Raw genomic sequence first — 14777 nt, 5'->3', positions numbered from 1 at the left:
TTCGCATTCATCCAGCTCCCTATAGCTGAGATATACCTCATTCAGTTTCCTGAGCATTCTCAATCCGCCTCATCAAATAGCGTTCCCCAATTCTGCCGGCCTTCACCTTCACTCGAACAGGAATAGTCAGCTTGATTTCTTCGTCTGTATCAGTCATCCATCTGTGACATCCGCTTGTTTATTTTCGCTCTGGGACTGGAGCACATGCCCAGCCTCACCGACTGGACCTGCCTTGCTGCTCTGAATTTCCGAACTCTTGCTTCCTTTTGTCTGGGTTCTTCTGTCAATGTTCTCAGCCTCTCACTGTTCGCATTCACTCATTGACAGGACAACCTTGTTTACATACGATCTCTGATGTCAAATTTCATATGTCGGGTCTCCACCCGATACGTTATCTCTCCTTTGGCCTCCACAGATGCTGCCTGACCCGCTGAGTTCCTCCAGCAGTTTGTTTTGTCCGCATGGTCACCCGGTGTTTACCCTGTCAGAGATATCCCACTCCCACACACTCACTGCACAAACTTCCTTGGCCGCCTTTTCTGTTCGGTCGACGGATCTCGGGCGCGAAATACAGACCTTGTTTATCTTACCGCAGATCCGGCGGATGAGCCGGGTATTTCCAGTGTGTTCTGTGTTTGTCACTGTGGAAGAGCGGACGGGCAGCGCGATGTTGTTCGGCGGACCTGTCAGTGGGTGAGTCACACCGGTACCAGAGGGTTTGACAGTGCAGGAAGCGCACACAGTGAAGTGTGAGGCCGTGATCGTATAGTGGTTAGTACTCTGCGTTGTGGCCGCAGCAACCTCGGTTCGAATCCGAGTCACGGCAGATCGTCGTTGATACATTCGGCATTCAACATTCTCCTTTTGCTGAATTTCCGGCAGCCGCTTCTCCCACGGTGTTGTGGTTCTTCTGTCACCACCAGCTTTCCGCTGGACACAGGAAGTCAGTCAAGCGCATTTCGAGATCAATCTTCCTGACAGATCAGCAGATACGAGAATGTAAACGGACTCTCGGGGTATTTATGATCAATAAAACAACACGATTCGCCGCCATGGCCTGCAGAGTTCACGAGGCAGAGCCAGCCGGACTGCCTCAGCAACAGCACAGGATCTCCGCTCTCTGATCCAGCCATTGCCGGCGGAGAGCTGCCGTTCCCCGCAGCAGCCGTGCCGGGGGTCCGCCTGCCTCCGGCTCTATTTATTGAACCCGTCGATGTTGGTGCCGCTCACACACTGTCTCAGGACCTGTCTCTTCACAGACTCGCTCTGTTAAAGCTATTTCAGCGTAAATAATGCCTACTGGGAAAATGTTCTCATTCTCTTCCCATTTATAACTGATTGTGTTCATCACCGCTGCTGTTGTAAAGCGCTCAGTCCTCCGGACTGTGAAACGACTTGGATTGGACTAGGGCGCAAATATCCTCAAAGCGGATGTCAATGAGAATGTGTAAGATCAAAGAACGGGGCTGGAACAGAAGACGGATTCCATTGTCACTCGCAGTTCGGGGGAAAGGAAATAGCAGAATATTTATTTATTTATCCGTCTGTCTCCTTCCTTTCTCTCTCTGTTACTGAGTGCAGACATCCACACTCAGCCAACTCACCAACTCCCGGTAACCAGTAAACGTCCAGTTATTGTCCGGATCGCCGAGTTCATGAGGTCCCGGCATGTGTTTGAGTCCTGGTCTGTCGCTCGGTCCTGGTTCTTCATACACCCCCAACCTCCACACATCTCCTGTGAGCGCTGGACCCAGTGCTGGTCAGTCTGTCCTCAGAACTGCCTGCGTTGTTCACTGACCAGTAAACGTAGGTGATCACCGATCGGTTCCCCAGTTCCCGGCAACATCAGCTGGCACACCCACCACTCGCCCTTCCCCTCCACTTCATACGGAACCGTAGATTTAGTCGCTGACTCGGTTTTGAATGTGTCCGTATCTTTCATGGGACAATATTGATGTTTATTTGCTGGGTGTGAGAAATAGAAAGACAGAGTTGTTGATACCTGAGAGACAGGAAGGAATCAATGGGGCAGAGAGATTAACAACGGGAGAAGGACGGAAAGAAGGGGGTTGGGAGGAAAGCAACGATGGACGGAATACGGAAGCGGAGCAGGAAAGTGAGAGTGAGAGTGACAGAGAGTGAGAGTGAGAGGAGAGAGGAGAGCAGAGGGAGAGATGGGGAAGTTGACTTGTGAGAGAAAGACTGGAAGGTGACAACAAGCAGAATCAATTGGCGCACGATCAGGCCGTTCGGCCCGTCGAGCTCGCTCCTCCATTCGACAAGACCCTGTTTGGTCGATTTCAAGACGGTTTTCTTCCTTTTCCCTTGTTCGCTACATCGTTCGATTTGCAGAATTTGAACTGTCTCTGTGTTAAATGCAGTCATTGGCCGAGTCTTCACAGGTGTCGCATGGGAGAATTCACCCGAATCGAGATATTTCTCCTTCCTTCAGTCCAAAATAACCTTCTCATTCAGAAAGTGACAGAATAAAACCGAGCGGGAGACAAACAGACGAGAAGTGAAGGAGTTCATGTGAAACACAGCGAGGGAGCGAAAGAGCGAGAGAGAGAGAGCAAAACAGGATGGGAGGTAATTTGGGTTCAGACCAGTTGTGCGGAATTCAGCTGAATCAAGGGTTCCTGACATCAGAGCAAAACATTCTGGCCGCTGTTTCCAAGGCGAATGGGAACGGCAAGAAGACGCACTCGCCTCACAACCTGGAGCAGGATCGAAAATCATTGTTCCTGCCCAGGATCGAACTGGGGACCTTTCGCGTGTGAGGCGAACGTGATAACCGCTACACTGCAGAAACCACTGAAAGAACGAAAGGAAGCGGACGTATGTCTGCGTTTGCCGAAATGCGATGTTCTCGTCAGTAGCTTCAACTATATGCACCAAGGGGAGCGACTGTGGGCCGTGTAGCGCAATGGACAGCGTGTTGGACTTCTAATAATGTGTGACCATGCAACTGAAAGATTGTGGGTTCGTGTCCCACCAGAGTCGGTATTTTGTCCGAATTCGCTACAACGACAAATTTGTCAGAATTCGAGTCGATGATGACATCACCTGATGTTGGATAATCCAGAAATCCAGGTCATGGTTTGAAATAATCGAATCGTTCACTTAAACACGGAAAGGAGGTGATTATTTTCTCTCAGAGCGTCCGAGTCAGTGGAACCATCGGGAAAATTGCTGCGGGTACTGAGTCTTTGATTATTTTAAAGACGGGGGAGATAAATACTTGACAAAAAGGGGGCTGATACGATAACGCGGCTGGCTGGAATGCAGAGTTAAATGACTGAGCGTCTGGGTGCTCTTCGGTCTTTCCGATGTGCACGGATGTTTGTGTGCAGGTAAATGTTTTATATGTTTGGTTGTCTTCAGTTTACTCAACTTCTTACATTCCGTAATGTTGCAGCTTTGACAAGCCCTTTGCATTCTGTTCATTGTAGTTCAAACATGTTCTGAAGAAAAATCGACAAATTTGTCTACTATAATTCAGTAAACAACATCACTTTTTACCCGGATCCTGTCCCCTCACAATTAGCAAGTGCCCAGTTTAATGCGGTTCCCCATCCCCGCAGAAACTCCGTTTCGAAATGGCAACCTTTCTTACTTCTTTGAATTAAAATCCCAGACTCAGAGGGCAATGGGTAGAACCGTGCAGACGTAACAGTTTCTGGTGTGTCGCATCTTTTGCTGATTGCAGTAAAGGCAACGGCGGCTAAACGTCATCAAATCATAGAGATTTCATGAAAACTTCAGACAATATCAAACGTTTCTGTACATATCTGTCAGAAGACATTACAACGGTTGTCAATATCCCAAAGAGGGTCCAGAAGAGATTTCCTGGTATCGCTGCAAATGCAAGTGATTTCATTTGCAATTTTAAACTGCGGAAACTGGGATTGCTTCATTTAGATGAAGTACATCTGATAGCACACTTTATGAACCTCTTGATGTCCATGCCCAAGTGTCGCTGAACCAAAAAACACAGGTAGATAGGGTGGTGAGGTCACTCTTTGCATCCGCTGGAAATGTCTGAGCTGCGCTCTTTTGACCCATGTCAACACTGAGATTACTCATGAAAATTAGCATCCCTGCAATGACATCTGGAAAACCTCGTGGTTTGGCACCCTGATGTCTAACGTGACAACCGTTCACCACTTCTCTCTCAGGTCAACTTTGAAGTGATATTGGACGGATTAGAAAACGGGAAGCCGCATCAAGCCTCACACACTGTATCTGGGACAAATAGTTTCAAATCAAACACGGAGGGCATAGAACTTTCAAGATTAACATGTTCAACCAATGAGCGTTGTTATGTAATGAACGACAAACAGGTTCGTTGTCTGGTAGTGTGGCCGAGCGGTCTAAGGGGCTAGATTAAGGATCCAGGCTCCACGGAGGCGTGGGTTCGAATCCCACCACTGCCATTGGGTGCAAACCAACTGCACCCAATATTACCTGCAGCAGTTTTAAGAATGCATTGGGAAATGTTTTGCAGAACAAAATCTAAAATAAATCACAAATCACGGTGACAATGATCCTGCATTGGTGCCAGGGTCAATGATATCACTGCACGGCTGCAGAACAGTCCTGAGTTGGTGTTGGAGATTGTAGACAGGTAGTGATCCTGGACAATATTTATACGAAATAAATAGGTGTAAAAGTATTCAATATCAAGCTGCATTCCAGCTCATATCTGTAGCGCTGCTTCTACCGTGTCTCGAAACACACAGCAAACTGGCCGGAGTTCGAGTCGAAAAGACCTGTGCATTGCAGGGTGGGATCGTTTGTCAACAGGACCAGGGCAAATTCACAAAGCAGGACACGGCCGCTTTTGCAAACGATTGTCACGCCGCAAAAACGGAAGGAAACGGAAAACAAAGTATTCGGAAACGTCATCTGGTTGAACCGCTCACCCTGTTTCTTGCTTCGCAGACAGCAACAGACCTGTATCGTTTTCGAGGCTTTTTACTTCTTCTGTTGCTTTTTGTTTTATGTCTTCAGGTGCGTGAATGGCGGTGATTGCATGGAACCCGCCTTCGTCACACGGCAATTCAACGCATTAATGAAAGGCTCCGCTGGGAGTTGAACCCAGGATCTCATGTTTACTAGACAGGCGCTTTGACCAGTTAAGCCACGGAGCCCTCGCGCCGTCTCACTGTTGCGATAATGAGATGTAACTTGCATTGAATTATCTTGTTCGTCTGCTGGCGAGGAAATTGCTTCAGATTCTACTCGTTTCTTCAGATTCACTGCGCCATCTACTTCCAAACATTGTATCACCGTATCTAGGAACGGATTCTCCGCAGTGCAAACTCCGCCTGATTTACTGAATACTTCCTCGCCTCCATTTACACCAACTCTAACCCTTATCCCGCCACCTTTGCTCTTTACGTTTGATCTCACCACAGATTTAGAATTCCTCACAGGTGAACTAAAATAGACAAACTAATCAATAGCCGAATGTTTTACAACTTCCTCAGGTGGTACGGACATGGAAACCAATTGTTTTTCTCTATTTAACGAGGTGGGAACAGATGCGAACAGGATGCAACCGGCATGAAATCGCTTCCAGCGAGGGAGGTGGCTGATGGTTTGAATGTGTTTAACTTCGGGAATAACATTTACCTGGGACTGATGCAGGCAAACCCTCTGCAGCCTGACTTCTGGTTCTCAACCAGGTCTAGATATAATTCCGTCCCTTGCATCCCTTCTGTGTGAGAAGCGAGAGACGGAAATGTGCAGATCCATAATAATGATACAATTTACATTTCTCAAAGTTCTTAGGATTTGTAACAAAGTTGCATAATTATACTTAATCTGCTTCAAATTTTGATCGTTTTTACTTCACTTATTTCTGTAATAAAAGATTCCTAATTTTGACTGTTTTTGGTGCTGTTCAGCTTTAAATATACTTCTGTATCACTCGGTCCTTGGTCAGCTCCGTCGGAATGATACATTGCACTGGTGATGTTCATGAGAGAAATCGTGTGGTGCTACAGATGACACACGGAGAAGGGAACGTGATGTCTGCCTCAAGTGGTTCCGCCCCACTCACAATGAATTTCGACCCTGAAACAGCTCACTCCATACATCTCACTGAGCCAGCTTGACCGCGTTGTATCTGTCAGCGGGAAGGGGCGGGGCAGAAAAAGTGAACTTTACTAACTTCCCAACCGGGATTAAAACACTGTTCAGTGTGTAAGTACATTCGGCTCCATCGCGGAATCATTCCACGTGTGGAAACTCCTGACAGCGGTTAATTCTCTCTGTGATTGAGAAATGCGTCCCTCATTCTCACTCTCCCGCAGATTCATCGGCCCCATCAAGTTTCTTAGCTCTTTCTATTGGCGGTTTTAACAGGTATGGGACCGTGTGGCCTAATGGATAAGGCGTCTGACTTCGGTGTTTGATGTGAGGTCATCAGAAGATTGCAGGTTCGAGTCCTAGTCGCGGTCGTTTTACCAATGTGGTTTTGCTTCTATTCTGTCGCTGACTCTCTCCACCACAACTGTCTCATCTGATTCAAACCCACGCGTTTTTAGCGCATCTGTTCCGAGCAGTGTCCCGCGCCACGTTTACCTCGGTCACTCCGCCTTTGTTGGCAACATAACGAAATGTCGCCTTTTCGTTTTACGTAACGTCATCTATCTTGTCTCCGATGTATTTCTGCAAACGGTCTCATAAACATCGGGTTGGAGCTCCCCAAACTGTCGGGAGCAGCTGCTGCTGGGAAGGCGGAGTGTGCTGCACATTCAGCAGGTCAGATCGCAGTGGAGCAGGCACCACAGTGAACCTGCATAACCATCGGGGCAGGACCTTAAACACACATCTTCCTTCCTTCAGAAACTTAGGCGGGGGAGGTGCCTGATCGACACGTTCGGTGAGACCTGGTCCTGTTACTCTGATTGCAGAAGCAAGGCTACATTTGAAGAGAAACGGTGGCAGACGGCGACGGACGGATGGAGATGGAGACGGCGGGGTTCAGCCCGTGTTGTGAGGATAAAGTGTTAGTGACCTGTTGCTTGCCCAGTCCCGCTGTGGACCTGTGAGAAGGATCAGTTAGGTGAGTTAATGTCAACAGCGATAATCTATCTAATGATGACAGCAGATGTGGGGACAGGTTCTGTACAATGCGGTAGAACAAGACAGAACCATGGACAAGACCTTCACCCCATTACACCTTCTCAGACCACGATGCCAAATTAAACTAATTGTACCTGGTTTCAGGTGGTCCATTTCCTTCCATTCTCTGCCTGTCCGTCGATCATGAAATAAATCACTTGCTTCTAAAATGTAGCACCGGGCTGAAAATGAAGATTCTCTTTTCTCCGAACCCACCCCTCGGAAACATGAACAATCCTTAATCGTTTCATTGGCTAGCAGCAGTGAAATTAATCATGTCGTCACCTGTAGTCGTCAGGATGGCCGAGCGGTCTAAGGCACTGCGTTCAGGTCGCAGTGTCCACTGGAGGCGTGGGTTCCAATCTCACTCCTGAGAGTTAAGTATTTTAAGTCTTGATTCTCCCTCCTTGTTTTTTCCCCACTGGCCGCCAGTTTTGTCGCGGTCCATCCTCGCTTCTGCCATTGAACAATCTGTCCTTCCACAGATCCGATGTCTTCCACAAGTTGTTGAATTTTTTCGTCTTATCTCCCTTCGCGATCTTCTTCTGGTGCTCTCGACTGCCAGCGAGATTATGCTTCATCCTTCTCTCACTCTCCCGTCGCATCTCCATGTCCGTTGTTTCCCAAATACACAGCAATCAACTGAGGGCAGTGGTGAATACAGTCACAGCCCGGGGTGGTGGGGGGGGGGGGCGCAGGATGGTGGTTGGACAGTTGGGAAATGAGAAAGTTTGTGTCAGCTGCGCGGTAGAGAGAGACTGAAAACCAGATAAATACAGACAGTGCAGGAGCGGAAAAGTTAGACGGCGACGAGACGGAAGAATTTCAGGTTCAGCGAAAGGACGATGGAGGTCACTGAGCGGAATGTGAGACGGAACTGAGCCGGTTGGTCCTGGTTGCAACTCTTCTTTAGGACCATATATGCAAATCCCTCTGTTTTTGTTCCAACAAATATTTATCCAACCCACTTTATATAATTCTAATTATCCAGCTTCGACCACCCGCCGCACGGCAGAAAATTCGAGAGCTTCACCACCCGGTGCGTGAATAAAGTTTTGGGTACCTCAGTATTAAGTGACATGCCCTACATCTTAGAGTTCCGTTCCCTTGTTTATGACTCTCCCTTTGGTTAAATCATCCCAACACCTGCCCTGTGAGGCTCCCTGAAAGTCATTTTTGTCTGAATACTGTCATCGCTCTTTCTGCTAAACTCCAAGGAATACGGGCCCGACAGAGACCGACATGAAGTGTTCTTAACTCAATAAACTACAGAGTCCCATGATATTCAGGTGGAAGTGAAATTCCGGTGGAAGTGAAATTCCAGCACAGCTTTCATTTGCAACTTTCATTGCTGCTGAATATTTTCAATCAGTGCAGTTAACTGAACAGAGGCCCACGTTTGCAGCAGTCTGGTGTGTGAACTGAGTTTCGTAATATCAGACACCGGTCGGCCGTTTCTCAAGGCAAACTATTCTGTTTTATTTTACGTAGGATACATTATGTATAACTGTTTGCAAAGAATTATCGATTGCAAAGAGTGCAGGCGATCTCTGTGGAGAGGCCGATACACACGATGTGTGAAGAGAGCGGCGCATCACTCAAATCAGCAATAACCAGACAACTCCATGAATGTCGAGTAAATTAACCGTCTGCAATCGGCCCGTCTGGGGAACAACTGCAAAATCACGCAGTTGTCGATCTCCACTGATCGACTGACGAGTGGTCCAAAGAGTTCATGCAGGGTGTCGTTCCTCGTGACACCACGTCGTTACCCATTCTGCAGACATTAAGACATTTCAGTAATGACCGAAAACGAATTGTTCACAATCACGCAAATAGAGGAAAAACGAATAGACTTGACCAGACTGTTGAACATCGACCGGGACGGTTGAAACACCGAGGAGACCATAACTTCCGCTGCTCATCACACTGCATTCAGAAGTTGAAGGGACACACGCGTCTGGTTCACTGTGAAGGAAAGTCTGCCTCTCACGGCGCCGGGACCTCCACTTTCATCCGTGCGGCGGAAAATTCGTTCATTCTCGGCACAGAAGACAATGACTTCTCTCCATCCTCACCTTGTGAGACAACGGTGCAGAAAACACATCTCCAAACGGCACAAGAATTCTGTTGGTATCGCACCGATGACTAACCCTCTTCGCCGTTCTGTCTTGCTGTAAACTGAAGATTTGAACCCACACTTCAGGCCCAACATCTGTAGCTCCGACACAGTGTTGCGGTGGGAGGTTAAACGCAGGCAGATTTGCGATGGCCGAGTAGTTAAGGCGTTGGACTTAAAATCCTAATGAGGATGCCCCACGCAGGTTCGAACCCTGCTCGCAGCGCTGACAATTTTAGACACAGGGGACCATTCGGGGAATGAACGACGAAGCTATTTCGGACAGCTAACGTCCTCTATAAAGTTTCTTCATTCACCGGTGAAGAGTGTCTTTAAACCACGGGAAGGACAGGATGCGGAGTTGCCTGATCTGAAAATTGGAGATTCGATACTGATAAGAGATTGGGAGCGCCCTTGATTGAGACCTCGGTGGAAAGGCCCCTTCCAGATACTGCTCCAAATTCCTACGGCTGTGAAAGTACAGGGCCAGGAACCCTTGTGGCTTTCGAAACACGCCCGTTACTCCAGAAGAGGTCTAGGGCCCTCCTCATGGCCTGTCGCGTATGGTCAGGCCAATTCGTGTTATTAGTGCGGATATCTGACGCCACAAGGTTATAGGCATAGACCCCCGCATAGGTACCATAAAGTGAACAGCAACGGTCCCAAAATTCTGGGCCGTCCTCGCCCTGTTTCGGTCGGCATTCTAAAACTTTAGTTATGTCAATAGACTGTTGAAGAGTTTTGCGAAGGGCAGTTCTAATGGTGCCAACCTGGTCCTGAGGCCGAGCGGCTGCTTGAAAGGTTGCCCAATCCGCATGGTTTCCCAGGTGTTCTTTCCATCTTTCCGCCTCATTAGTTGTAAGGGCCATACAACAAAGTCCAAAAATGTCTTGGGGTGTGGCCTGGTACATCTGAATTGTCCCAATCACATAATCTATAAAATCCTCCGGGCTGGTTTTACGGTTGGGCGCCTGACTTATGATTAGGCACATCTCCTGAGGCTTCCAAGGGGTGTAGATTTGGATCGTAGGATTAGTGCTCACTTGGGCTGGATCGGGATTGGGAACACTCCTATTGGGGAACTGTCTCTTAGCTTTGGCTCCCTTTACCTTATTCAACATAGGAGATGGGTTGGGATCTTTAGGGTCGTCATTATCAGTGGTAGAATCGGAGTCATAATCAGTGTTCGACTGAGGATCCACTAAAAGTCTGTTCCCTACCGAAAAGTTCCGTCGCTTGTCTGTGGCCTCAGAACATTTTGTTCCAAGCTAATTTCTAGTTTGGGATGCAATAGGGTCATGAGATTGTCCTTGGGACGGGACTTGGCCAGCAGTCGTTGGTGCTGAGACCGGGATGGTTTGCGGACTAGTTACATTATATGGGGGTGGCATTGAAATTGGGGTGTAGATAGGGGTTGTGGGTCAAAAATTCTAATCCTCCTCATTTTCGTCCCTATCATTACTTTGGAACAACAGGGGCACGCCAGACATGTCGGAAGGTACCTCCACTTTATCCTTATTTTCTGTATTTTTTTCCTTTTTTTTCCTTCTTTTACCTGATTTACCCCTTCCCTCTCCCTTCTACTTCTCTCAGCATCGTGGTCTCCACACTGAGACTTCAGAACTTCCCAATCTTGGGATTTCCTTTTCATCACATACACTAGTCCCCCTTCTACGCGCATTGAGTTCGCAACTGCTCTGTTTGGATTTATTTGTCAGGTCTTCGGCCGTTTTTCTCCAAGTAGACATTAATATTTTCCACTTTTCTCCTGTATTGCTTTCCCAAATCGCCTTTTCTGCCTTTTGGCACTTATCTAAATCCCAGGTTCCCCCTACTGGCCATATTTCATTTCCCAATTTCTTACTGAGGCATGCTGATAATTTACGGAAGTTATTCTCATGTTTCTGGTCGTTTTTACATAATTTAGATAGTGGGGTATTGGACCCAGACTTATCGAGAGTTTGCCCCATTTTTCAACCGAAAGGTACAAATCGCTACGATTATCTATAAAATCGGTCTCTTTCCTTCACCCACTTCAGGTTCCTGACCTTCCCGTGGGGATTTCCCCTCTTAAGAACTGGTCTAAGGCAGGGTGGTAATACCGGAGAACCGATCTCAAAACTTAAAACTCAAAACCTTAAAATTCAAAACCTTAAAACCCAAAACTGGGTACTCAAGCCCCTTACTGGTTATTACTCCGAGGACTCAAACCTCCTATTGCTGTGGCACTCAGACAGGTTCACAAGGAATCCGTCAGAGATTATTCGATAAGCGAAGGGATCGATCAGGTGTCCAACTCCCTGAGAGGGATCAAGGTGAATCTTACCTTGTGAGCTCTTCCGTCTCAGGTAGTCGTTATCCCCATCGATCGCTCACGCCGATTCCGAGACCTCGGCTTGTACTCCTGGCTGGCTCGCCAAATTGTTATCCCAAATTAAGTTCCCATTCCTGCCTGCTGCAAAATCACAGTGCCAAGGATTAATTCTGTTAAATCAGGTTTATTAGCAGTATACTACCAACGGAGAATCATCCTCTAACACTCATACAGAGTCTTTATCGGAGGTCTCCACAATTCAAAGGAGCAGACATTAATTCATACAGTCCTTGTCACGCACACTTCATCAATGCGGCTCCACAAGTTTCGATCAGGCGCCTTCGATACAAAGACAAACATCACACTCATTGTTTAGTATAATTGGTTTACAATCAAGTTCCGGGACACAGTAATTACCACGTGGTCTTGAGTCAGGCGCTTCCGTGGTATTTTTTTCGTTAGTTATATATACGGTCACAATTCCTTAACCCTTTACTTCCTCAGATATTATCTGAGATTTCGCGTCCTTCTGACGATTCACCATAGACTTCGGCGTCAACATCCCATCTACACTCCCTGCACGGTGACGGACGCTCACTTCCTTAAAGCCAATTAAACCTGCGTGTTTATGAACGAAGCCCAAAACCTGATGGATGAGAACAAGCTCCCTGCCCAACACCTCCCACCAAATCTACTGAAAACACAGAAGAGAAACGCTGCACAAACTTTCGTGTTTTGCCTCATTTGGCCCAAGGAGCGGGCACATTTCACTTTTCATTCCGTTACTGGGAACGTTCAATTTCCCCAGAACCATCTTCTTTGCCGAACGTTTGCTCCCTGTCGATCGATAATCACTGCACCGTTCTGGTGAAAATGTGAACATTGAAAATGCTGCCAATGTTCAGCGGGCCAGGCGGCGGCTTTCATCGGCTTTCCGAAGGGAGATAAACAATCAGGGAAAGGTGGAGTGAATGCAGAATGTGGTGGAACTTCAGCTCCTTCCTTCCACCGACGCTGCCTCACCTGCTGAGTGTTTCCAGCACTTCCTGTTTTTATTTCAGATTCCCAGCATCTGCAGTGTTTTCAATTAGAAGATGTTTTTTTTCCACGTAGCGCAAAACATCAACATTTCATTGCTGAAGTTGGCCAAAGATGAGAAATAACTGCGCATCTGCCAGCTTGTCCGCCGATGGCGTGTCCACCAAAGGTGAAAGTGCTCCGAATTCCGGAGAGAACCACGGAGCGAACTCGCCGCAAACACTGTTGTGACAAAACCGACACCGCGGTTGTGACCCCGACGTGATTCCAACACGCATCCTTCTGATCTGGAGTCAGACGCGCTGCCGTTGCGCCACGAGGTCTGACGGAAGTCCTCATGTCCTGGAAGAAATGTCGATGATGCGCCGGAGTGGGAGATATGCAGCAGCCAGGGAGCATTGATAATTGCTCAGGGTCCCCGCTCTGTCACGCAGCCGCTGCCGGCGGAGCGCTGCCAATCCCTGCCTGAGCCGTGCCTGGGAGCCGCTTTCTCTTCATTGACACAGTTCAAACCCATATGCCGGACACACAGTCTCCTGACAGCCAGTCTCAGTTTTTTCTTCCTTAGATTCTTTGAGTGGAATTTAAACCAACCCTCCCTCGCCTCCGCTCCACCCGCTCAGTGCTTTATTTACACTGATACTCGGGGCTCTGGTTTACAGGGTGGCAGCTGTTTATATTCCGTGCCTCGGCTTCCAGAACTTCAGCCGCCGGCCTCCTGTGTTTAAGCTGACTCCCATCTCGCACTGAGAATATACCTTGCGTGTCGCGCAGCTCTGATTGTCTCCTCATGGCACCGTCAGCACCAGCGCCGGATTCGGTGGTGCGGCGCTGAATAAGTTCGCCAGAAACTGACTGTCTGAAACCCGTGGAAACACGTTGAAACTTTGTCCCAGATTCTGCTTCCTCCCACAACCGACCCATTTCCTTCATTTACATCCTGTCAGTTCCTGGTCAACGTCCTGTCGGTTTCTCTGTTCCACGTTAACTGGTGTTCCCCTGTTCATCGGGTTCAGTCGTGCAGCGGTTATCACGTTCACGTCACACGCTGCAGGTCCTCAGTTCGATCCTGGGCAGGAACATTATTCTGGATCCTGCTCCAGTTTTATTTTCAGGGGAACGCGTTTTCCGTCCTTTTCCATTCACCTCGACAACAGCTGTCCGAAGGTCCTGCTGCAAAAAACATGGAATGCTCTTGCAATTTGCAAACACCCGATCAAACTTCTATGCCCACCGGCGGCCGGATGAAGGACAGAACCAGTTTAACACCGCGAATCAGGCATGGAACACCATCAGCACCATCGTGTTCTCGCTGTGTCTGAATCTCTCACCACGTCTCCTTCTCACTATTCTGCTCCTCGTCGGTCTGTCTCCCTCTCCGTTTCTTACTGTTAATCTCCTAAATAGACGCCGTTATTCTTAACTTATCTGCCTTTCTGTTTCTGCTTTGCCTTCTAGATTTAAAACTCCGGCTCTGTCACACAGAAAGGAACTCTCGACACCACACACGGAATGTGAAATGTGTGGTGCAGTTCAAACCTCTGGCCTTGATTCATCGGGAGGCACTTTCGGTTGCGGCGTGATTTCCGTGAAGTTTGGTGTGAGCTGAACGGTCATAGTGGATTCAATCTTTTATTGATACGGGGAAGGATTTTCTTTCAGATATTTCAGCCGTCAGTCTCGTGTGGCAAAAGCGAACAGTCATCCGGCAGAGTGCGCTACACATTGGGCTGTTGGTATCTGTTGCTGTGCTCCATGCAAAACGGCGGGCAGCGTTTCTGTAGTGTAGTGGTTATCACGTTCGCCTAACACGTGAAAGGTCCCTGGTTCGAAACCAGGCAGAAACATTCTGAAATCCTTTTCCTGAAATCAAGTGACAGGAAAGGGACACAACCGGACGTTTATTCAAGTAAATGCAGCTGTTATTCTGACCATAACCCAGAGAAGTACGTCAACACTTGCCGCCGTTTGACTGCACGCATCGTGAGACATGACTGTATCCCACATGAGAAAGTCGTTGCGTCCCCCCTGCCGCCCCCATTGCTCCCGGTGTACGGACCTGATCCGCAACCGTTCGCATTGGAACCTGTAGCAGGAACCGTTCCACTCCCGATCGGATGTTAGGGTGAATTAGTTTTCTCGTTTTTACATGTCCTTCTCCTGTCTTACTTG

At 48.1% G+C, this 14777-nt stretch overlaps 6 non-coding genes across 6 annotated transcripts; 3 read left to right on the top strand and 3 right to left on the bottom strand.

The window, feature by feature from the left end:
- The first annotated feature begins 754 nt into the window (after window positions 1–754).
- trnah-gug (transfer RNA histidin (anticodon GUG)) lies at window positions 755–826 on the top strand. Its single transcript has one exon. It is a non-coding gene; the product is annotated as a tRNA-His (tRNA).
- A 1913-nt stretch (window positions 827–2739) lies between these two features.
- trnav-cac (transfer RNA valine (anticodon CAC)) lies at window positions 2740–2812 on the bottom strand. The gene has a single exon. It is a non-coding gene; the product is annotated as a tRNA-Val (tRNA).
- A 1542-nt stretch (window positions 2813–4354) lies between these two features.
- trnal-aag (transfer RNA leucine (anticodon AAG)) lies at window positions 4355–4436 on the top strand. Its single transcript has one exon. It is a non-coding gene; the product is annotated as a tRNA-Leu (tRNA).
- A 643-nt stretch (window positions 4437–5079) lies between these two features.
- Window positions 5080–5153, bottom strand: trnat-agu (transfer RNA threonine (anticodon AGU)). The gene has a single exon. It is a non-coding gene; the product is annotated as a tRNA-Thr (tRNA).
- Window positions 5154–12856: 7703 nt separating this feature from the next.
- trnaw-cca (transfer RNA tryptophan (anticodon CCA)) lies at window positions 12857–12928 on the bottom strand. The gene has a single exon. It is a non-coding gene; the product is annotated as a tRNA-Trp (tRNA).
- Window positions 12929–14379: 1451 nt separating this feature from the next.
- On the top strand, window positions 14380–14452 carry trnav-aac (transfer RNA valine (anticodon AAC)). Its single transcript has one exon. It is a non-coding gene; the product is annotated as a tRNA-Val (tRNA).
- The last annotated feature ends 325 nt before the right edge of the window (window positions 14453–14777 follow it).

The sequence above is a fragment of the Pristis pectinata genome, unplaced genomic scaffold (assembly GCF_009764475.1).
Source record: "Pristis pectinata isolate sPriPec2 unplaced genomic scaffold, sPriPec2.1.pri scaffold_146_arrow_ctg1, whole genome shotgun sequence".
Taxonomy (NCBI): Eukaryota; Metazoa; Chordata; class Chondrichthyes; order Rhinopristiformes; family Pristidae; genus Pristis; species Pristis pectinata.
This window is presented reverse-complemented; position numbering and strand designations above follow the sequence as displayed.